Source organism: Marmota monax, unplaced genomic scaffold, assembly GCF_021218885.2.
Source record: "Marmota monax isolate L192 unplaced genomic scaffold, Marmota_monax_Labrador192_F-V1.1 WCK01_AAM20220418_F8-fsc00124, whole genome shotgun sequence".
Lineage (NCBI taxonomy): Eukaryota > Metazoa > Chordata > Mammalia > Rodentia > Sciuridae > Marmota > Marmota monax.
The window spans coordinates 4,127,673-4,152,731 of NW_026692505.1; the positions used below are offsets into that span (position 1 = coordinate 4,127,673).

Below are 25,059 nucleotides of genomic sequence, written 5' to 3' on the forward strand. Positions count from 1 at the left end.
AGAATTTTAAAATGTGTTGTAGTCTGAGTCTACCACCAGGTTACTAATGACATTTTCCCTACAAGTGTCAATGTTTCCAAAGTATTCTGATGATAGCAATCAGCCACTATTACAGAAGGATCTTTAGAAATATTAATAAAAATTGATAATTAATTTGTGTTATTAATATCATCTATATTACTCTTACTTTTGTGAAAAAAATAAATTAAAAAAAAAAATGCACCTTACTTTATTTATTGACCTATTGGAGCTGGCACTAGTAGGTGAGGAAAAATAAAAATGTCAGTGGTAATCCCCCCTGAATTTAATGTTGCTTTGTACTTTTGTGGCAGAGGTATTGCAAATACAGTTGGTTAAAGCACTTCTGGGATCTATGGTTTCCTGAGAACAAACACCTAATGAATGATTGTTTCCTTCCTGTTTTACTCAAAAGGTAAATAAAACATAACCAGGAAAATCTCACTAGAGAGCAATGTGAACCATTTGATTATTTACATATCAGTGTGATCCTGAGAATGGAATAAAAAAATACAGAAACCCTCCCAGATAAAACCAAGGGTTCACTAAGAAATAACAAATTGATCCACAAGAAACAAGATACTTCAAAAACTTTGGTACAAAATTATAGTAAGAGGAGATCCAACATGGCGGCGGGCACGGAGAGATCAAGTCTCTGACCTCTTCATCTGCGCTGGCATAGGGAGTCGTAAACTATCTAAATGCTGTTTGCTCAGGATCACTAGGCAATGCTGAGCTGACATGGATCTGGGGCGAACAGTCTGGGCCCCTCAGAACACACACACGGAGCCCGGATCGGCTGCATTCAAACTCCGGTTCGCCTGCTTCTAATGACTCAGCACTAACGATCCTCCTGAAATAACTGGTCGGCCCGTCTGAACTTACAGAGGTAAAAGCCAACCAAGCCTTCATAGGCAGTGGCCACAGGATTGAAACGGGGCTTGGGAGAGACAGTCAGGACCCACCCGTTGCATTGGTCACCCAGAAAAGGGAACAAACGGTCACTATTTGCATGGGATACCACCATGGCAGAGAACTGACGTCACGGGCGGAGGAGATAACTTCATTGAAACCAGCGCGACAGTGACTTCTTCCCTTCCCTTCTAATATCTTTCCTCCAAGCATCAAATAAATTTATAAGAGTAAACAGTAACCCAGCAGTCAAACAGAACAAGAAGTAACATGAGCAGCATAAAAAAGCAAGGAAGAAAAGGAGTACAAACAATGAAGGACAGCCTAAATATTCAGGAGGACCTAGAGTCATCAGAAAAATGGTCATATAAAGAACTCAAGGAATACCTTAGACAGATGGAAGGGAACCTTAAAGAGGATACGAGACAGCAAATCCAAACAGTGAAAGAACACTTTGAAAATGAATTACATAGACAGATAAAAGAAGAAGTTAAGCATCTTTATCAGGAGACAGAGATTATAAAAAAAATCAAACAATAATTCTAGAAATGAAGGAAATGATAAACCCAATTAATAACTCAATTGAGAGTATCACTAACAGTGTGGAGCAAGTAGAAGCCACAACGTCAGATAATGAAGACAAAATATATCATCTTGAAAAGAGTCTAGCCAACTCAGAAAGGCTGGTAAAAAATCATGAGGAAAAACATCCAAGAGATATGGGATAACATAAAAAAACCAAACTTACGAGTCATCGGGATAGAGGAAGGTACAGAGATTTAAACCAAGGGAATGAGTAACCTGCTGAATGAAATAATTACAGAAAACTTTCCAGAAATAAAAAAGGAAACGGATATACAAATTGTAGATGCATACAGGACACCGAGCACACAAAATCACAGTAGACCAACGCCAAGACACATTGTTATGAAGATATCCAATATACAGAACAAAGAGAAAATATTAAAAGCTACAAGAGAAAGGAGGCAGATTACATTCAGGGGTAAACCAATAAGGTTAACAACGGATTTTTCATCACAGACGCTGAAAGCGAGAAGATCCTGGAACAACGTATTTCAAACACTGAAAGACAATGGATGCCAACCAAGAATCCTGTATCCAGCAAAATTAAGCTTCAGGTACGACAACGAAATAAAAATCTTTCATGATAAACAAAAGCTAAAAGAATTTGCAGCCAGAAAACCAGCATTGCAAAGCATCTTAAGCAAAAACACTACACGAGGAAGAAATGAAAAACAATAACCAAAACCATCAGTGGGAAGTGCCTCTGTAAAGACAGAGGGCGGGGGAAAGCTAATCATGGAGAAACAAACTAAATTAAAAAAAAAGAAGATAAATAATCAAACATGGCTGGAAGTACAAACCATATATCAATAGTAACTCTAAACGTTAATGGCTTAAACTCTCCAATAAAGCGACATAGGCTGGTAACATGGATTAAAAAAACAAATCCAACAATATGCTGCCTCCAGGAGATGCATCTGATTGGAAAAGACATACACAGGCTGAAGGTGAAAGGTTGGGAAAAAAATATACCACACACACGGTCCTCGTAAGCAAGCAGGAGTGGCCATCCTCATATTGAATAAAATCAACTTCAAGACTAAGTTAATCAAAAGGGATAAGGAAGGACATTATATACTGTTAAAAGGAACCACTCACCAATAAGACATAACAATTATCAATATTTATGCACCAAATAATGGTGCTGCGACGTTCATAAAACAAATTCTCCTCAAGTTCAAGAATCAAATAGACCACAACACAATAATTATGGGTGACTTCAACACACCTCTCTCACCATTGGACAGATCCTCCAAACAAAAGTTGAATAAAGAAACTATAGAACTCAATATCACAATCAATAACCTAGACTTAACTGACATATATAGAATATATCAACCATCATCAAGTGGATATACTTTTTTCTCAGCAGCACATGGATCCTTCTCAAAAATAGACCATATATTATGCCATGGGGCAACCCTCAGTAAATATAAAGGGGTGGAGATAATACCATGCATTTTATCTGATCATAATGGAATGAAACTGGAAATCAATGATAAAAGAAGGAAGGAAAAATCCTACATCACATGGAAAATGAACAATATGTTACTGAATGATCAATGGGTTACAGAAGACATAAAGGAGGAAATCAAAAAATTCTTAGAGATAAATGAAAATACAGACACAACATATAGGAATCAATGGGACACAATGAAAGCAGTTTTAAGAGGGAAATTCATCGCCTGGAGGTCATTCCTCAAAAAAAGGAAAAACCAACAAATAAATGAGCTCACACTTCATCTCAAAGCCCTAGAAAAGGAAGAGCAAAACAACAGCAAATGTAGCAGAAGGCAAGAAATAATTAAAATCAGAGCGGAAATCAACGAAATTGAAACAAAAGAAACTATTGAAAAAATTAACAAAACTAAAAGTTGGTTCTTTGAAAAAATTAATAAGATCGACAGACCCTTAGCCATGCTAACGAAGAGAAGAAGAGAGAGAACTCAAATTACTAACATACGGGATGAAAAAGGCAATATCACAACAGATGCTACAGAAATACAGAAGACAATTAGAAATTTTATTTTGAAAACCTATATTCCAATAAAATAGAAGATAGTGAAGACATCGATAAATTTCTTAAGTCATATGATTTGCCCAGACTGAGTCAGGAGGATACTCACAACTTAAACAGACCAATATCAATGGATGAAATAGAAGAAGCAATCAAAAGACTACCAACCAAGAAAAGCCCAGGACCGGATGGGTATACAGTGGAGTTTTACAAAACCTTTAAAGAAGAATTAATACCAATACTTTTCAAGTTATTTCAGGAAATAGAAAAAGAGGGAGCTCTGCCAAATTCATTCTATGAGGCCAACATCACCCTGATTCCAAAACCAGACAAAGACACCTCAAAGAATGAAAACTACAGACTAATCTCTGATGAACCTAGATGCAAAAATCCTCAATAAAATTCTGGCGAATCGGATACAAAGGCACATCAAAAAAATTGTGCACCATGATCAAGTAGGATTCATCCCTGGGATGCAAGGATGGTTCAATATACGGAAATCAATAAATGTTATTCACCACATCAATAGACTTAAAGATAAGAACCATATGATCATCTCGATAGACGCAGAAAAAGCATTTGACAAAGTACAGCATCCCTTTATGTTCAAAACATTAGAAATACTAGGGATAACAGGAACTTACCTTGACATTGTAAAAGCTATCTATGCTAAGCCTCAGGCTAGCATCATTCTGAATGGAGAAAAATTGAAAGCATTCCTTCTAAAATCTGGAACAAGACAAGGATGCCCTCTATCACCACTTCTATTCAATATAGTTCTCGAAACACTGGCCAGAGCAATTAGACAGACGAAAGAAATTAAAGGAATAAAAATAGGAAAAGAAGAACTTAAATTATCACTATTTGCAGTAGACATGATTCTATACCTAGAAGACCCAAAAGGGTCTACAAAAAAACTACTAGAACTAATAAATGAATTCAGCAAAGTGGCAGGATATAAAATCAACACGCATAAATCAAAGGCATTTCTGTATATCAGCGACAAAACTTCTGAAACGGAAATGAGGAAAAACACTCCATTCACAATATCCACAAAACAAAATAAAATACTTGGGAATCAACCTAACAAAAGAGGTGAAAGATTTATACAATGAAAACTACAGAACCCTAAAAAGAGAAGTAGAAGAAGATCTTAGAAGATGGAAAAATATACCCTGTTCATGGATAGGCAGAACTAACATCATCAAAATGGCGATATTACCAAAAGTTCTCTATAGGTTTAATGCAATGCCAATCAAAATCCCAATGGCATTTCTTGTAGAAATAGAGAAAGCAATCATGAAATTCATATGGAAAAATAAAAGACCCAGAATAGCAAAAGCAATTCTAAGCAGGAAGTGTGAATCAGGCGGTATAGCGATACCAGATTTCAAACTATATTACAGAGCAATAGTAACAAAAACAGCATGGTACTGGTACCAAAACAGGCGGGTAGACCAATGGTACAGAATAGAGGACACAGAGACTAATCCACAAAGCTACAACTATCTTATATTTGATAAAAGACCTAAAAGCATGCAATGGAGGAAGGATAGCATATTCAACAAATGGTGTTGGGAAAACTGGAAATCCATATGCAACAAAATGAAACTGAATCCCCTCCTCTCACCATGCACAAAAGTTAACTCAAAGTGGATCAAGGAGCTAGATATCAAATCAGAGACTCTGCGTCTGATAGAAGAAAAAGTTGGCTCCGATCTACATATTGTGGGGTCGGGCTCCAAATTCCTTAATAGGACACCCATAGCACAAGAGTTAATAACAAGAATCAACAAATGGGACCTACTTAAACTGAAAAGTTTTTTCTCAGCAAGAGAAACAATAAGAGAGGTAAATAGGTAGCCTACATCTTGGGAACAAATTTTTACTCCTCACACTTCAGATAGAGCCCTAATATCCAGATTATACAAAGAACTCAAAAAATTAGACAATAAGATAACAAATAACGCAATCAACAAATGGGCCAAGAACCTGAACAGACACTTCTCAGAGGAGGACATACAATCAATCAACAAGTACATGAAAAAATGCTCACCATCTCTAGCTGTCAGAGAAATGCAAATCAAAACCACCCTAAGATACCATCTCACTCCAGTAAGATTGGCAGCTATTATGAAGTCAAACAACAACAAGTGCTGGCAAGTATGTGGGGGAAAGGGTACTCTTGTACATTGCTGATGGGACTGCAAACTGGTGCGGCCAATTTGGAAAGCAGTATGGAGATTCCTGGGAAAGCTGGGAATGGAACCACCATTTGACCCAGCTACTGCCCTTCTCGGACTATTCCATGAAGACCTTAAAAGAGCGTACTACAGGGATACTGCCACATCGATGTTCATAGCAGCACAATTCACAATTGCTAGACTGTGGAACCAACCCAGATGCCCTTCAATAGATGAATGGATAAAAAAAATGTGGCATTTATACACCATGGAGTATTACGCAGCACTAAAAAAATGACAAAATCATGGAATTTGCAAGGAAATGGATGGCACTAGAGCAGATTATGCTTAGTGAAGCTAGCCAATCCCTAAAAAATAAATACCAAATGTCTTCTTTGATATAATGAGAGCAACTAAGAACAGAGCAGGGAGGAAGAGCAAGAAGAAAAGATTAGCATTAAACAGAGACATGAGGTGGGAGGGAAAGGGAGAGAGAAGGGAAATTGCATGGTAATGGAGGGAGACCCTCATTGTTATACAAAATTACATATAAGAGGTTGTGAGGGGAATGGGAAAATAAACAAGGAGAGAAATTAATTATAGTAGATGGGGTAGAGAGAGAAGATGGGAGGGGAGGGGAGGGGGGATAGTAGAGGATAGGAAAGGTAGCAGAATACAACAGTTACTAATAGGGCATTATGTAAAAATGTGGATGTGTAACCGATGTGATTCTGCAATCTGTATTTGGGGTAAAATTGGGATTTCATAACCAACTTGAATCTAATGTATGAAATATGATATGTCAAGAGCTTTGTAATGTTTTGAACAACCAATAAAAAAATATAGTAAGATAAGAAGAATTAGTTCCAATGTTCTAATGCACAGTAGTGTGATTATGGTTAACAATATTGTATTGAATATTTACAAATAACTAGAAGAGAGGATTTTTAATATTCTCATCACAAAGAAATAATGTCGAGGGGTGATGGTTAGGCTAAATACCTCAATTTATTATATAGTGTATAAATGTATTACAACATCACACCACACATCATGAACATGCAGGGTTATTATGTGTTATAAAAAACAATGAAAACTAACAAAAATCTTTGGAACTTTTGTTTCAACTCCAGAAATGCTAACAGAAGTTTGGGAATGAGGTTATCCCAAATTAAATAATTTATGCATTGTGTTTATAGAAAATATCTCTTAACAGAAGTTTCTTAAGGACTTTTCAGATGAAAATTTATTCAAATAACATTTACCATTAGTCATTCACTTCTTCATGTTTGATCATTTAATTCTTATAAAAGTTTTCTATTTTCTTTTTTTTTTTAAGTTTTCTGTTTTCTATAAAATAACCTGGTGTTTGAATACAGGAACAGAATACTAAGTTGGATATCCTCCTAATATTGTGATCATATGATATACTAGAAAATAAAGTAAGAATAACTTAAATACATATTATTGCCATTTCTCTCTATATGCACTAAGCAGATGGTAGGAATAAGCCAGATATTTTTGTATTGACTTGCACAAACAATTATAGATATAATTATAAAAATCAATGCAAATAGGTAGTTAATCTGAGGATAGAAAATTATTTTTTCAATGAAATTCTTTTGAGATCCAATAATATCGATGAAATACATACATGCTCATACAATATATATCATCTCTCTATCACCTATCACTCACACACACACACACACACACACACACACATATTAAGATCCATATATAAGTTGTGGTCAGAGGAATTCAGCTATTTTCTAATTCAATTTATCTTTCCTTTGGCATTTGTTTTTCCTGATAGCAAAACTACAGTCCTTTCCTCATTGCAGTCATAAGTGAGTTGTGGGCTTAGACTGCAGTGGGAGAAGGTGGGTAAGTGTTCTGAGCATGAAGGGGGATTGGTGATTACCCTCAATGCATATATCCCAGGAACATCCCAGAAGCCAAAAGCATAGAACAATCTTTGTGAAATTGGAAGGCCAGGTACAAACATTAGGTCTTATTTCTTGTTTGTTCTGAAATACAGGTAGTTCTTATTTTAGTCATAATTACTTGTGAATTCTTTATCTTCATAACAGGGCTAAACTAAAAATGCAAAGTAGAGAGGGTCATTTTTGTCAAAATGATGTATCAGGTATTGTAAACAGGCAAACCACCTCCTTGAAAAAAGAAAATTTTAAATATTAGATTAAGAAAGCAAATATTATTTTTAAAGCACAGCAGATAAAAATACAGTACAGAAAACTCAAAGGCTCAAAAAAAAAAAAAAGAAGAAGAAGAAAATTTGGAATGAGTGACATACAGGCTGTGACATTTTGGCTCCTTAGGACATTTGTTAATCTTAAAGAAGAAATTTGGGATTTCAGGGAGAAGAAATAAAAAGTCTCTCCTGAAAATCTCTCACAAAGGTTTCAGAAGGACTGTTCACAAGGACAGAGAAATGAAAAAGTGGAACTCAACAAAAAATAGACTTCTGTGTTAGGACTCACACATTAAATCACCATCTTTCTCAGAAAGAGTACACCTTCCTCAAAGGATACTTTCAGATTACAAATATAAAGTTAGGCAGGAGTTCAAGTTCATAATTATAATGCACATGAGGAAATTATTGAAAATCAGTAGAAGGATCAAAGAGTAGGATCTAAAATACTGAAACATTCTAACAATGCAATTTCCAAACACAATTAAACAAGTATGTTTAAAAATAGTGTGCATGGTGATACACCTGTAGCCCCAGCTACTAAGGAGGCTGAGAGGCAGAAGGATCACTTGGACTCAGGAGTTCAAGGTCAATCTGAGCAACCTAGTGAGATTGTCACAACAATAAAATAAAAAATAAAAGGTATTAGAGAGCATCTATGAAAGAAAGAAAGACACTATGAAAAGACAAGACCATTTTCAATGAGTACTGATTATTTTTAATATAAAAACATAATAATTGAAATTAAGTGTGTGTGTGTGTGTGTGTGTTTAAAAAAAACAGTTAAAGAAACAATTTCTGGGAAGATAGAGCTGAAGAAATTTTTCATAAGGCTGCCCAGAGAAGCAAAGAAAAAAGTGTGATGAGAGAAGATATGGGACATAAAAAAACAGGGTGGGATAATCTAGCTTTTGTCCAGTAGGATCCAGAAAAAGAATGAGAAAAAGCAATCTTGAGAGAGTAACATGGGGATCCAAGATGGTGGGCCAGGGGAAGGAAGCATTCCGTGTCTTTCTGTGACCCAGGTCTCAACTAGTGGGAATACTGCTTTGCTCAGAGTGATAGAGGACCCCTCCACAGCTGATCCTGCCAAGATTCACAGACACCATGCTGCACAGGGCCCCAGGCCTCAGTGTTAGAAATGGATGCTGAACTCCCAACTACTTGCCCATGCAGGTCTCATGGGTGCATTAGCGGGACCACTGGCATCAGCACTGGCACAGAGTTCCCAGACGCCACTTCCAGGAAGGACACTCAGCTGCTACCTATGTTCAGGAACTCTGGCAGCCACTCCCATGTAGATCCCCATCTATTAATGTGGGGCTCCCAGGGTCACCTCCATCTTGGGACTCAGCAGCTATTGCCATAGTCTCCTACCTGCCATAACCTACCTGCACCTGGGGATATCACAGGCTCTGAAGAAAGCTGACAGCTGCAAACTCACTGCACTCCACAGAGCTCATCTCTGAATGCATTGCACAATGTCATCACAGGGCTCCCCCACATGACCTGACTCCCCAATGCTGAAACAGGGGCCTCCATCTTGGGTCACCTCCATCACCATCTTTAGTTGGGGCAACTACCACTTTGGAACACCAGTTAGGCAGGCATCCATAGTTTTCTAATCCCCCCTAATCCCCAGCAGCTGCTAACTTGGCAGAGTGATTGTCCAATTCAGAACAGCCCCCAATGACAGGTGTGCAGCCACCAGAATGCAACACACAAAACCCCCAGAGAGAAAAGTTCCTGATAGGAAGGAGACAGGGAAAGGGTGAGGGAGATACACTTATTTTGAGGGCAGGAACTGTGAGGCCTACAGGCAAGATGAGGAGATAAGACTCATCACTGATTGGGTCAAAAAATAAGACCCAACAATATGCTGCCTCCAGGAGACTCATCTGATAGAAAAAGACATACACAGACTGAAAGTGAAAGGTTGAGAAAAATCATACCACTCACAAGGACTGCAGACGCAAACAAGGGTTTCCATCCTCATATCAAATAGACTTCAAGCTAAAGTTAATCAAAAGGGATAAAGCAGGGCACTACATACTGCTCAAGGAAACCATACACCAACAAGATATAATAACTATAAATATATATGCCCCAAGTAATGAAGCATCTACATTTATCAAACAAACTCTTCTAAAGTTCAAGAGTCAAATAGACCACAACACAATAATACTGGGTGACTTTAACACACGTCTTTCTATCTTTGTTGAAGATAGATCTTCAAAAAAAAAAAGGTAAACAAAAAAAATATAAAACTCAATAATACAATCAATAACTTAGACTTAACTGACATATATAGAATATTTCATCCTTCAACAAGTGAATATACTTTCTTCTCAGCAGTACATGAATCTTTCTGTAAAATAGACCTTATATTATGCTACAAAGCAATTTTTAACAAATACAAAAAAGTAGAGATACTACCCTATTATCAGATCACAATGAAATGAAATCAGAAATCAATGGTAAAATAAAAATTACTCCAACACCTGGAGATGAAATAATATGCTACTGAATGAACAATGGGTTGCAAAAGACATGAAGGAGGAGATTAAAAAATTCTTAGAGGTAAATGAGAACACTGATACAACATATCAAAACCACTGGGACATTATGAAGGCAGTAATAAAAATAAAGTACATTGGATGGAATTAATTCCTTATAAGAAGAAAAAGTCAACAAATAAATGACCTAACATTATATTTCAGAGCCTTACAAAAAGAACAAATCAACACCCAAAGCAGTAAAAGACAGGAAATAATTGAAATCAGAGCTGAAATCAGAGCTGAAATCAATTAAATTAAAACAAAAGAAGCAATTGAAAAAATTGACAGAACAAAAAGTTGGTTCTTTGAAAAAATAAATAAAATTTACAAAACCTTAGCCATGCTAATAAAGAGAAGGATAGAGAAAACTCAAATCACTAATATACATGATGAAAAAGGAAATATCATAACAGACACTACAGAAATACAGAAGATAATTAGAAATTTTTTTGAAAACTTGTACTCTAATAAAATAGAGAATATTGAAGGCATAACAAATTTCTAGAGGCATATGAGTTGCCCAAACTGAATGATATACATAATTTAAACAGATGAATTTCAAGCAAGAAAATAGAAGACACCATCAGAAGCTTACCAACCAAGAAAAGCCCAGGATCAGATGGATACACAGCTGAGTTCTATAGGACCTATAAAGAAGAACTAACATCTATACTCTACAAATTATTTCATGAAATAGAAAATAACAAAACACTTCCAAACTTATTCTATGAGGCCAATTGCACCCTGATTACAAAACCAGACAAAGACACATCAAAGAAAGAAAACTTCAGGCCAATATCTCTAATGAACATAGATGCAAAAATTCCCAATAAAGTTGTGACAAATTGAACACATAAATGTATCAAAAATATCATGCACCATGATCAAGTGGGATTCATCCCAGGGATGCAAGGTTGGTTCAACATACGGAAATCAATAAATATAATTTATCACATCAATAGATTTAAAGATAAGAATCATATGATCATCTCAATAGACGCAGAAAAAGCATTTGACAAAATACAGCACACTTTATGTTCAAAGCACTAGTAAAACTAGGGATAACATGAACATATCTCAACATCATAAAGGCTATCTATACCAAGCTCCAAGCCAACATCATTCTAAATGGAGAAAAATTGAAGGCACTCCCTCTAAAAACTGGAACAAGACAGAAATGCCCTCTTTCACCACTTCTATTTAACATAGTTCTTGAAACGCTGGCCAGAGCAATCAGACAGAGGAAAGAAATTAAAGGGATATACATAGGAAAAGAAGAACTCAAATTGGCACTATTTGCTGATGACATAATTCTATACCTAGAAGACCCCAAAAGAAAACTTTTAGAACTACTAAATGAATTCAGAAAATTAGCAGGGTATAAAATCAATACCCATAAATCAAAGGCATTCCTGTGTATCAGTGATAAATCCTCTGAAATGGAAATGAGGAAAACTACCCCATTTATAATAGCCTCAATATATATATATATATATATATATATATATATATATATATATATATATATATATATATAAAATACTTGGGAACCAATTTAATGAAAGAGGTGAAAGATCTCTACAATGAAAAGTATGGAATGCTAAAGAAAGAAATTAAAGAAGACCTTAGAAGATGGAAAGATCTCCTTTGTTCTTGGATAGGCAGAATTAATATTGTTAAAATGCCCAAACTACCAAAAGCTCTATTCAGATTTAATTCATTTTCAATCAAAATGCAAATGACATTCCTCATAAATATAGAAAAAGCAGTCATGAAATTCATTGGAAAAATAAGAGACCCAGAATAGCTAAAGCAGATCTAAACAAGAAGAGTGAAGCAGGTGGCATCACTATACCAGACCTCAAACAATACTACAGAGCAGAAGTAACAAAAACAGCATGGTTTTGGCACCAAAATAGACTAGTAGACCAATGGTACACAATACAGGACACAGAGATTAACCCACATAATTAGAGTTATCCTATATTAGACAAAGGTGCCAGAAACATACACTGGAGAAAAGATAGCCTCTTCAACAAATGGTGCTTGGAAAACTTGAAATCCATATACAGCAAATTGAAACTAAACCTCTATCTCTCACCATGCACAAAACTCAACTCAAAGTGGATCAAAGACCTAGGAATTAAACCAGAGAGACTGCGCCTATTAGATGAAAAAGTAGGACCAAATCTTATTCATTTTGGATTAGGACCCAACTTCCTTAATAAGACTCCTATAACATAAGAATTAAAATCAAAAGTCAATAAATGGGATGGATTCAAACTAAAAAGCTTCTTCTCAGCAAAAGAGACAATCAGTGAGGTAAATAGAGAGCCTACATATTGGGAACAAATTTTTACCCCCCACACATCAGATAGAGCACTAATCTCTAAGGTATACAAAGAACTCAAAAAACTAAGCACCAAAACCCCCCCAAATAACCGAATCAATAAATGGGCCAGAAACCTGAACAGATACTTCTCAGAAGAGAATATACAATCAATCAACAAATATATGAAAAAATGTTCATCATCTCTAGCAATTAGAGAAATACAAATCAAAACTACTCTAAGATATCATCTCAATCCAGTCAGAAGGGCAGCTATTATGGAGACAAACAAGAATAAGTGTTGGAGAGGATGTGGGGAAAAGGGTACACTCGTACATTGCTAGTGGGACTGCAAATTGGCGCAGCCATTATGGAAAGCAGTATGGAGATTCCTTGGGAAGCTGGGAAAGGAACCATCATTTGATCCAGCTGTCCCTCTCCTCTGTCTATATGCAAAGAACTTAAAATCAGCATACTACAGGGACACAGCCACATCAATGTTTACAGCAGCACAATTCACAATAGCTAAACTATGGAACCAACCTAGATGCCCTTCAGTAGATGAATGGATTAAAAACAATGTGGCATATATACACAATGGAATATTACTCAGCAATAAAAGAGAATAAAATCATGGCATTTGCAGGTAATGGATGGTGTTGAAGAAGATAATGCTAAGTAAAGTTAGGCAATCCCCCTCCCCCCACAAAAAATGCCGAATGTTTTCTCTGATATAAGGAGACTGAATCATAGTGAGGTAGGGAGGGGAAGCATAGGAGGAATAGAGGAACTCTAGAAAGGGCAGAGGGGTAGGAGGGAAAGGGAGAGGGCAGTGTGTTAGCAAGGATGGTGAAATGTGATAGACATCATTATCCAAAGTACATGTATGAAGACACAAATTGGTGTCAACCTACTTTATATACAACCAGAGATATGAAAAATTGTGGTATATATGTGTGATAATAATTGCAATACATTCCACTGTCATTTACTTTTTTAAAAAAATCAATAAAAAATTTTAAAAAAAGAACTCAAAAAGCTGAACAACAATGAAACAATTAGCCCAATCAGTAAATTGGCCAATGAACTGAACAGACAGCTCTCAGAAGATGATATACAATCAATCAACAAATATATGAAGAAATGTTCAATATGTCTAGCAATTAGAGAAATGCAAATGAAAACTACTCTAAGATTTCATCTCACTTCAGTCAGAATGGCAGATATTAAGAACACAAAGAACAATAAGTGTTGGCGAGGATGTGGGGAAAAAGTCACACTCATACATTGCTGGTGGGACTACAAATTGGTGCAGCCAATATGGAAAGCAGTATGGAGATTCCTTGGAAAACTGGGAATGGAACCACCATTTGACCCAGCTATTCCTCTTCTCAGTCTATACCCAAAGGACTTAAAAACAGCATTCTACAGGGACACAGCCACATCAATGTTAATAGCAGCTCAATTAACAATAGCTAAACTGTGGAAACAACCTAGATGCTCTTTAATAGATGAATGAATAAAGAAAATGTGATATGTATGTATATATATATATATATACACATATATATACGTAGATATACATATATATATATATATCACATTTATATATATATATACATACATACACACACAATACATACAAACAATGGAATATTACTCGGCAATAAAAGAGAGTAAAATCATGGCATTTTCAGGAAAATGGATGAAGCTGGAGAATATAACTGTAAGTGAAGTAAGCCAATCCCAAAAAACCAAATGCTGAATGTTTTCTCTGATATAAGAAGGTTGTTTCCTAGAGGGGTTGGGAGGGGGAGTATGGGAGAACTAGACAAACTCTAGATAGGGCAAAGGGGTGGAAGGGAAAGAGAGGGAGCATGGGGGTAAAAAAGATGGCGGAATGAGATAGATATTGTTACCATATATATGTATGAATATATGAATGGTGTGAATATACTTTATATTCAACCAGAGATATGAAAAATTGTTCTCTATATGTGTAATATGAATTGTAATGCATTCTGCTCTCATATACAACAAATTAGAATAAAAAATAAATTTTTAAAAAAGTAATGTGTGAGTCATGTTCAAGAAATGTGGCATTACTCAAAAGTTATGAGGTGTGTCTATAGATCTATACAAACCTTTCTGTATTTCCAGAAATTTAAAAATACCAAAATTGACTAAAGATAGATAAAATTTAATCCATTTCACAAACAAATAAATGTGAAGTTAAAAATATTTAGGAAATGGATAAGCATTATTAACTAGGAACAAAGTGGATTGACAGTGCACTTCCCAACAAGAGGAAGTGAAGCTGTGAGATAAGACCTACATCTCAAAATTACTAGGAGGAAGTTATTTTACTCATCTCCATAATAATAATAATACAATGCAGGGTTGTAATTGAAGTGTTCTAAGGTTCATGTAATGTTTGGAAGAAAGGTGAAAATATTTCTGCTTTGTTAAATGAGGTGTGAGCTTTAAAAGTTAAAGGTTACCACAAAAAATAGAAAAATATCACAAACATATCATGCATAGAAATAGTTGTATAAATGAAAAGGATAAAATGAAATGATCAATAAGTTTAGATATACCAATGGCTAAAACAGATGTTAATGATCTCAACTGCTAGTTAAAGATGGAGATTCTGACATTCTCCTCCCTCTTCTAGCCCAGATTACATCACCCTCACTGAATCACTTTATCCTGTCACAAACAGCACTGCCTTGTTCTACAAGTGCCACTGTAGAACTGGTCAGTTTCAAGAGTCCTCTGCTGCCCTGGTTTCAATAAACAAATCTAATTTCCTAAGAACTTTTGCAGCTTGTAAAAGCAAGCAAAAATATGTGTGTATGTATGTGTGTGTATATATATATATATATATATATATATATATATATATATATATATATATATATATATTTTAAAAGGAGGGGAGAGGTAGGTAGGTAGGGAGGATAGTAGGATGAATCGGACATTATTACCCTATGTGCATATATAATTACATGACCTGTGTAACTCTACATCATGTACAACCAGAAGAATGAGAAGTTACACTCCACTTATGTCTGATGTGTCGAAATGCATTCTACTCTCATGTATAACAAATGTGAACAAATTTTAATTAGCTTCAACTAGAATGTCTTGTCTTCATTTTAACACTGAGCATCTCAATTTCAAGGACTCTCTAATATTGCCACCTGTTGTGAAAAATACTTTATAACCATATATTACATCCAGTGAATCAAGAATGGTCTGATATAAAGCAAATAAAATGTGGGTCAAAGTGAGTTAAGAATAGTTTGTTTTTTCTTTAATTACTTCTTGAACAAATTTTTTAGAGAAATAATTGAGAAACATGGGGATACAGTGGTAACCATGCATACATCTCCTACTTACATTCTTATGCTCTTTCTCCCCCTTGCTTCTTCCAAGGGGGAGAAAGAGCATAAGCCACCAGGCAAATAAATGAACAAAAAAATGTCTGACAATTAGTAAAATGAAGAAAATAAAATGTTATATGGCTCAGAGGAGAAATACTTACATGAAGTAGGGTGAGAAGAACACAGGATAAGCCACCCACCAAGAGTAGAAGATAGAATGTGGATATAAAAGAATACTGAATACCTAAGATCATGTGTGAATTTGTCATATTCTAGCAACAGAAAGGCTGCTAATTTAACTAGAATTCAGTAAGCAGAAGAAAACTGGTGAAAAATAAACTTAGAGAAGTGGAGTTGGGGAGGCAAATTACAGACCCATGATAAGCCATTGTTAAGTTTGGATTACAGTCTAGGGGAAGGAGGTTAGCGGTGACTGAAATGTTTTAAGCAGCAGAGTGATATTATCTGGTTTTGTCATAAATCCCTCAGATACTGGAAAATAGAGGGAGGAGTTAAAAACTTGGAGGTTAGCTTTGAAACTTTCTAGGCAAGAGCTGGTGGTCATTTATACCAAAGAGCAGTTGGCAGTGGAGAAACTTGAATGAATCTGGAGTATGTTTTGGAGATAGCATCAACAGAATATGCTGATGGATTGCAGGTGGGTAGTGAGTGAAAGAAAGGAATAAATTCTATTGCTGGGATTTTAGAAACTGAGTGGATTTTAGTGATATTTACTAAGGTGGCCAAAACTAGGAACAAATTAAATATAAATAATAAAGGTTTAATAAAGGTGTTAGTTGTGTTGGTTCTTGTTTAGCCATATTGGGCTGTGATGTTTCTTAGTTATGTGAATATAAATGCATAGTTGGAAATTGGATGTGGAAATCTATAGTTCAGTAGAGATGTTATGGTTGGAGACACACATTAGAAATCATTATCACCATATTTTTGAATTTAGGAATAGGAGAGAGTGTCATAGAGAAAAGTGGAGGGCTTAGAACAGAGCCTACAGAATTTCATTATTAAGATTGGTAACCAAAGACAAATAAAATTATAATTCGGTTACACTGGACTTAGCAAGATGGGAGAACTTTTTTTTTTTTTTTAGGCTGTCTCAACTTGCTACTTCATGCCATGTTCTGTGCAGGTGACTTATGGTTTTCACTGACTTATGGTTTTCACTCCATAAAATAACAGTTCTTTCTCCATCATTTCTGGATGTATAAAACTCCATTAGCACTCTAATAGTATATAAATTCCAACCAGTTCCTTAGTTTGTCAAGCAGTAAGCATTTCATAGAAGAATTTCATTTCCTTCTAATTCCTTCCAAAATCTAAAATCCACATACTACTTCTTTAATAGGAAAAAAAAATGACATAAGGGTTTTAGTTTTCTCTGAACTATGTATTTTCGGAAGAGATAAAACAAATTCACAATGTATATGCAGCATCATATTTTTCTATTTACTTTCTTTTATTCTAATTTTTGCAAGTTCTACCTGCACATGGAAAACTGCAATGACCTTTTAATTAAGATGATGGACTCTTAGGTCTCTTTAGTGTTATCCATCCCTACAGCAGTTGCAGGTAAAGCAACAATGTACATTTAACACTAGTAAAACAAACAAGGCAAATGTAAAGGAAATCATTAGAATCTCTTCAATTCTAAATAAAATAAGACTATGTAGATAGACACCATTTGAAACAAACTTCACAGGCAATGTTCTGCTCCAGGGCATACTTTCATAAGATTAGCCTGGGTAAATCTCCTTCCATTTCAATTAATAAAACTGTAAATTCAGGATCTGTGTTGCAACAAAGTTATAGTTTGGATTTATGCAATATTGGACTATGTTAAGGCAAAATAAAACTGTAAATAAAACATGTTCTCTAGAAGACATTATTGGGGTTGGTACAAAATTGGATTTTATGCTCTTTAACTTTGGGGAGATAGTTTAACAAAATGCATTTTCCTCCATTTTCATTATTTTTACATCTAAAATATTTCTCCAACATTGAAATCATTTTAATGTAGCCTGTAGAAATCTTACTGATGTTTTTCCTTTGGCTTGTCTCTTTTTTGAGATAATTAGTAATTTGCTAATATATTCTAGACATTAGAGCTTTGCATAATTTCTGAATGTTTAATCTACTTGTCCTCCAAAAATTAGCAAATTTTTTTCATTTAATTTTGCCATTATTTTCTTTTTTTACATCAAAACTTTTTCCTTGTACATTACAATTGTATTCTTTGGATAACTTTGGTTAGACTGTGAAGGGCTAATATAAAATTTACCTTGTACTCTCTTTACAGGAACAAAATATATTGAGAACTGAATGGCTAAAAGAAGATTTCAAGGAGAATGTTTACCTACAAAGAAGACAAATGGTTTTAAAACATATTTCAAATTCCCCCTGAAAATTCCTGTTTAAAAGAAGGTAGGAACCAATTATCTTTAACCAGTGCTTTCAACTGGAGTTATCTACAGCGAAAATCTGTCCCTTTTTGTCTTTTACTCCCAATTATAATCCATAGAACAATAAACTTGATGTAAACACTGAGTGTGGTTCTATGCAATGAAGAAAAAAAATTGAATAGAAGAGATGTGAGGAGAGAGCTGTGCTTCAAAAAAATTTAGCCCTAAGAAATATTAAGAAAAGTGTTCTCCATTTTTGCTACAAACTTCTACCTTTTTACTGAATTCAGTACTTTTCTTACAACATTTACTCTTTTTTTTTTCCTTTTCCCATGGAGGTCAGTCTCTCTTTGCAATTCCAAAGCGATAAGATAAGGGGAAGAATTTGATATGTTCTTTAGTTTTTAATACCACCCTTAGAAGTAAGGGGATTAAAGCAAGTCTGTGAGAGCATGAACCTGGTCTCAGAAGTTGGATACTTGGGGAAAGTGTTTGTAGAGAGGGAGAATGATTAATGAACAAGTTTCTAGGGGAGATAAGAAAGGATATTTTGAGGGACAGTGATCTTAAAAAATATATCTGGTATAAACTCTTTCTTCCTTTGCCTCCCATCTATATAAGTTTTATCCTGAAAAATTTTCAGTTAGATATAAGGAGAAACTTAGAGGACAATTAAAAAAAACCCTAGAAGAAGTAGAAGATTTTAATACTTATACACATTTTTGGGGAGATATTGGGGATTGAACTCAGGTGCACTCAACCACTGAGCCGCATCCCCAGCCCTATTTTGTATTTTATTTAGAGACAGGGTCTCACTGAGTTGCTTAGTGCCTTGCTTTTGCTGAGGCTGGCTTTGAACTCATGATCCTCCTGCTTCAGCCTCCTGAGTCAATGGGTTACAGGCATGGGCCACCACGCCCAGCTGTTATACGCATTTTAGGTGACAAGTTGCAAGCTACCTTGTAGGATGGGCTACCAAGAGGTGGAGCTAAATTGGTTAATTTTATGATATAGAATCCTGAATTCCATGAATAGAAACCATGAGAAAACTTCTGTAATATAGACAAGAAAAAATACAGGCAATTTATGAAATCAGTGTACTTCTTGAGTCATTACTGATGCTTTTCACAGTTCCATTTTTTTTTTTATTTCTAAACATCCTGACAGCAAAGGAAATGATGATTTTTGCAAATTTGGTATCCCTTTCTTAAGATTCTGGATCAGCTAGGGAAAGCACTCTTGAACCAACAAAACCTAAAACAAATGAAACACCACTTATGAAGAAGCATTTAAGAAAATCACAAGGATGACAAGCAATTTTTCCCACTCACCTACGATTTTCATATGTACGTGTTGTGGTTATAAATATATTCTTATTGAGATTCATACTTGGGGCTGGGAATATAGCTCAGTGGCAGAGCATGCTCAAGGCCGGCATGCTCAAGGCCCTGGGTTTGATCCCCAACACCACACACACACACACACACACACACACACACACACAAGTTCAACCTGAGATTCATGGTTCATATTTGCATGACCTATTTATCCAGAGTCCTAGAACATTATAATAAAATATGAAAATTCAACATCACTCTCAATTTTGTGATACAATTCAGTTAAGAAAAGAAAATAAAGAAATTATTTTCATCAGCTTTCACTTGTTAGTAAATGCTGTGATAAAAATGTAAAACAACAACAATTATTGCATTAAGAGGCATTATATTAAGGAAAGAAAAGAGATTTGGAGCTTTAAGCATAACTTAGTTTGAAAATCAACACTACCACCTGCCAGTTTTTTAAAATTCCAGGCTGTGTTCCTCATCTTTAAAAAGGAAAAGTTGTAAAGATTAAAGAAAATAAAGAACATAAAACACTCACCCTGCCTGGCACAAAATGAAGTCCTCAGTAATTTTATATTTTCTTTCTCGTCACTCTATTTTTAAGTATTTTCTTTTAAGTAATTGGAATCATCCAATTGGGATATTTTAACTGATTTGTTAGAGAATTTTTTGAATATCACTCCATAGTTGCAAAATATAGTAAGGCTTTTAAAATAAATATTTGTCAAGAAAATAGGAGAATATACTTTGGCCAAAAGTTAGACAAAATTATTATAAGTATACTTTTTCTGAAATATGTTTCTGCTCCACTCTGGACTTTTCCTATTTGACAAAGATGGATGAGTATTATTCTCATATTATGCTTTCTGATTTTAATAGACAGATTTATATGTACACACATAATATACTGAACTTATCTCAGTATATTATTCCTATAGTATTTTTTATAAAGTCAGGACTATCCAAACTATGATAACACTGTATACATTTGTCACTTCTACTATATATAGTATCTTCAACAATATCTGATAGCAATTTGTTGTTATCTTTATCACTGAACTTACTATATAGAAATTTAGGTCATTTTTATTTTATTTTATTTTATTTTTAAAGAGAGAGGTGAGAGAGAATTTTTTTTTTTAATTTTTTATTGTAGGTTGTTCAAAACATTACAAATTTCTTGACATATCATATTCCACACTTTGATTCAAATGGGTTATGAACTCCCACCTTCACCCCATACACAGATTGCAGATTCACATCAGTTACACATCCATTGATTTACAAATTGCCATACTAGTGTCTGTTGTGCTCCGTTGCCTTTCCCATCATCCACCCTCCCCCCTCCCCACCTCTCCCCTCCCCTCCCCTCCTCTCTCTCTACCCCCTCCACTGTATAACCCTGAGGGTCTCCTTCCATTACAGTGCAATTTCCCTTCTCTCTCCCTTTCCCTCCCACCTCTCATCCCTGTTAAATGTTAATCTTCTTCTCCTGTTCTTCGTCCTTACTCTGTTCTTAGTTACTTTCCTTATATCAAAGAAGACATTTGGCATTTGTTTTTTAGGGATTGGCTAGCTTCACTTAGCATAATCTGCTCTAATGCCATCCATTTCCCTGTAAATTCTATGATTTTGTCATTTTTTAATGCAGAGTAATACTCCATTGTGTATAAATGCCACATTTTTTTTATCCATTCGTCTATTGAAGGGCATCTAGGTTGGTTCCACAGTCTTGCTATTGTGAACTGTGCTGCTATGAACATCGATGTAGCAGTGTCCCTGTAGCATGCTCTTTTTAGGTCTTTAGGGAATAGACCAAGAAGGGGAATAGCTGGGTCAAATGGTGGCTCCATTCCCAGCTTTCCAAGAAATCTCCATACTGCTTTCCAAATTGGCTGCACCAATCTGCAGTCCCACCAGCAATGTACAAGTGTACCCTTTTCCCCACATCCTCACCAGCACTTGTTGTTGTTTGACTTCCTAATGGCTGCCAATCTTACTGGAGTGAGATGGTATCTTAGGGTGGTTTTGATTTGCATTTCTCTGACAGCTAGAGATGTTGAGCATTTTTTTATGTACTTGTTGATTGACTGTATGTCCTCCTCTGAGAAGTGTCTGTTCAGGTCCTTGGCCCATTTGTTGATTGGGTTGTTTGTTCTCTTATTGTCTAATTTTTTGAGTTCTTTGTATACTCTGGATATTAGGGCTCTATCTGAAGTGTGAGGAGTAAAGATTTGTTCCCAGGATGTAGGCTCCCTATTTACCTCTCTTATTGTTTCTTTTGCTGAGAAAAAACTTTTTAGTTTGAGTAAGTCCCATTTGTTGATTCTAGTTATTAACTTTTGTGCTATGGGTGTCCTATTGAGGAATTTGGAGCCCGACCCCACCGAATGTAGATGGTAGCCAACTTTTTCTTCTATCAGATGGCGCGTCTCTGATTTGATATCAAGCTCCTTGATCCATTTTGAATTCACTTTTGTGCATGGCGAGAGAAAGGGATTCAGTTTCATTTTGTTGCATATGGATTTCCAGTTTTCCCAGCACCATTTGTTGAAGATGCTATCCTTCCTCCATTGCATGCTTTTAGCCCCTTTATCAAATATAAGATAGTTGTAGTTTTGTGGATTGGTTTCTGTGTCCTCTATTCTGTACCATTGGTCCACCCGCCTGTTTTGGTACCAGTACCATGCTGTTTTTGTTACTATTGCTCTGTAGTATAGTTTAAAGTCTGGTATCGCTATACCGCCTGATTCACACTTCTTGCTTAGCATTGTTTTTGCTATTCTGGGTCTTTTATTTTTCCATATGAATTTCATGATTGCTTTCTCTATTTCTACAAGAAATGCCATTGGGATTTTGATTGGCATTGCATTAAACCTATAGAGAACTTTTGGTAATATCGCCATTTTGATGATGTTAGTTCTGCCTATCCATGAACAGGGTATCTTTTTCCATCTTCTAAGATCTTCTTCTATTTCTCTCTTTAGGGTTCTGTAGTTTTCATTGTATAAGTCTTTCACCTCTTTTGTTAGGTTGATTCCCAAGTATTTTATTTTTTTTGAAGATATTTTGAATGGAGTGGTTGTCCTCATTTCCATTTCAGAGGATTTGTCGCTGATATACAGGAATGCCTTTGATTTATGCGTGTTGATTTTAAATCCTGCCACTTTGCTGAATTCATTTATTAGCTCTAATAGTTTCTTTGTAGAGCCTTTTGGGTCTGCTAGATATAGAATCATATCATCTGCAAATAGTGATAATTTAATTTCTTCTTTTCCTATTTTTATGCCTTTAATTTCTTTCGTCTGTCTAATTGCTCTGGCCAGTGTTTCGAGAACTATGTTGAACAGAAGTGGAGAGAGAGGGCATCCCTGTCTTGTTCCAGATTTTAGAGGGAATGCCTTCAATTTTTCTCCATTCAGAATGATGCTAGCCTGAGGCTTAGCATAGATTGCTTTTACAATATTGAGGTATGTTCCTGTTATCCCTAGTTTTTCTAGAGTTTTGAACATAAAGGGATGCTGTACTTTGTCGAATGCTTTTTCCGCATCTATCGAGATGATCATATGGTTCTTATTTTTAAGTCTATTGATGTGGTGAATAACATTTATTGATTTCCGTATATTGAACCAGCCTTGCATCCCAGGGATGAATCGTACTTGATCATGGTGTACAATTTTTTTGATATGTTTTTGTATCCGATTCGCCAGAATTTTATTGAGGATATTTGCATCTAGGTTCATTAGAGATATTGGTCTGTAGTTTTCTTTCTTTGAAGTGTCTTTGTCTGGTTTAGGTATCAGGGTGATGTTGGCCTCATAGAATGAATTTGGAAGTTCTCCCTCCTTTTCTATTTCCTGAAGTAGCTTGAAAAGTATTGGTATTAGTTCTTCTTTAAAGGTTTTGTAAAATTCTGCTGTATACACATCCGGACCTGGGCTTTTCTTAGTTGGTAGTCTTTTGATGGTTTCTTCTATTTCCTCAATTGATATTGGTCTGTTTAGGTTTTCTATATCCTCCTGACTCAATCTGGGCAGATCATATGACTTAAGAAATTTATCTATGCCTTCACTATCTTCTAATTTATTGGAGTATAAGGATTCAACATAGTTTTTGATTATCTTCTGTATTTCTGAAGTGTCTGTTGTGATATTGCCTTTTTCATCCCGTATGCTAGTAATTTGAGTTCTCTCTCTTCTTCTCTTCGCTAGCATCGCTAAGGGTCTGTCGATTTTGTTTATTTTTTCAAAGAACCAACTTTTAGTTTTGTCAATTTTTTCAATTGTTTCTTTTGTTTCGATTTCATTAATTTCAGCTCTGATTTTAATTATTTCTTGCCTTCTACTTCTTTTGCTGTTGTTTTGCTCTTCTTTTTCAAGGATTTTGAGATGAAGTATGAGATCATTTATTTGTTGGTTTTTTCTTTTTTTAAGGAATGAACTCCAAGCAATGAATTTTCCTCTTAGAACTGCTTTCAATGTGTCCCATAGATTCCGATATATTGTGTCTGTGTTTTCATTTATCTCTAAGAATTTTTTAATTTCCTCCTTGATGTCTTCTATAACCCATTGATCATTCAGTAACCTATTGTTCATTCTCCAATTGATGTATGCTTTTTCCTTCCTTCTTTTATCGTTGATTTTCAGTTTCATTCCATTATGATCAGGTAAGATGCATGGTATTATCTCTACTCCTTTATATTGTCTAAGAGTTGCCCTGTGACATAATATATGATCTATTTTTGAGAAGGATCCATGTGCTGCTGAGAAAAAAGTGTAACTGCTTGATGTTGGGTGGTATACTCTATATATGTCAATTAGGTCTAGGTTATTAATAGTGTTATTGAGTTCTATAGTTTCCTTATTCAACTTTTGTTTGGAAGATCTGTCCAGTGGCGAGAGAGGTGTGTTGAAGTCTCCCATGATTATGGTGTGGTGGTCTATTAGACTCTTGAACTTGAGAAGAGTTTGTTTGATGAACATAGCTGCACCATAATTTGGGGCATAAATATTTATGATTGTTATGTCTTGTTGGTGTATGGTTCCCTTAAGCAGTATGTAGTGTCCCTCTTTATCTCTTTTGATTAACTTTGGCTT

At 35.3% G+C, this 25,059-nt stretch overlaps 1 protein-coding gene and 1 long non-coding RNA gene across 15 annotated transcripts in view; one reads left to right on the forward strand and one right to left on the reverse strand.

The window, feature by feature from the left end:
• Nucleotides 1-18,761, forward strand: part of LOC124093411 (uncharacterized) — a 113,760-nt gene extending 94,999 nt beyond the window's left edge. The window contains exon 2 of the long non-coding RNA XR_006851959.2: nt 18,518-18,761. This is a non-coding gene — a long non-coding RNA (uncharacterized LOC124093411). The remainder of the gene's footprint in view (nt 1-18,517) is intronic.
• Nucleotides 1-25,059, reverse strand: part of Ptprd (protein tyrosine phosphatase receptor type D) — a 2,207,759-nt gene that overhangs the window by 1,015,150 nt on the left and 1,167,550 nt on the right. The gene's annotated exons all lie outside the window — the stretch shown is intronic.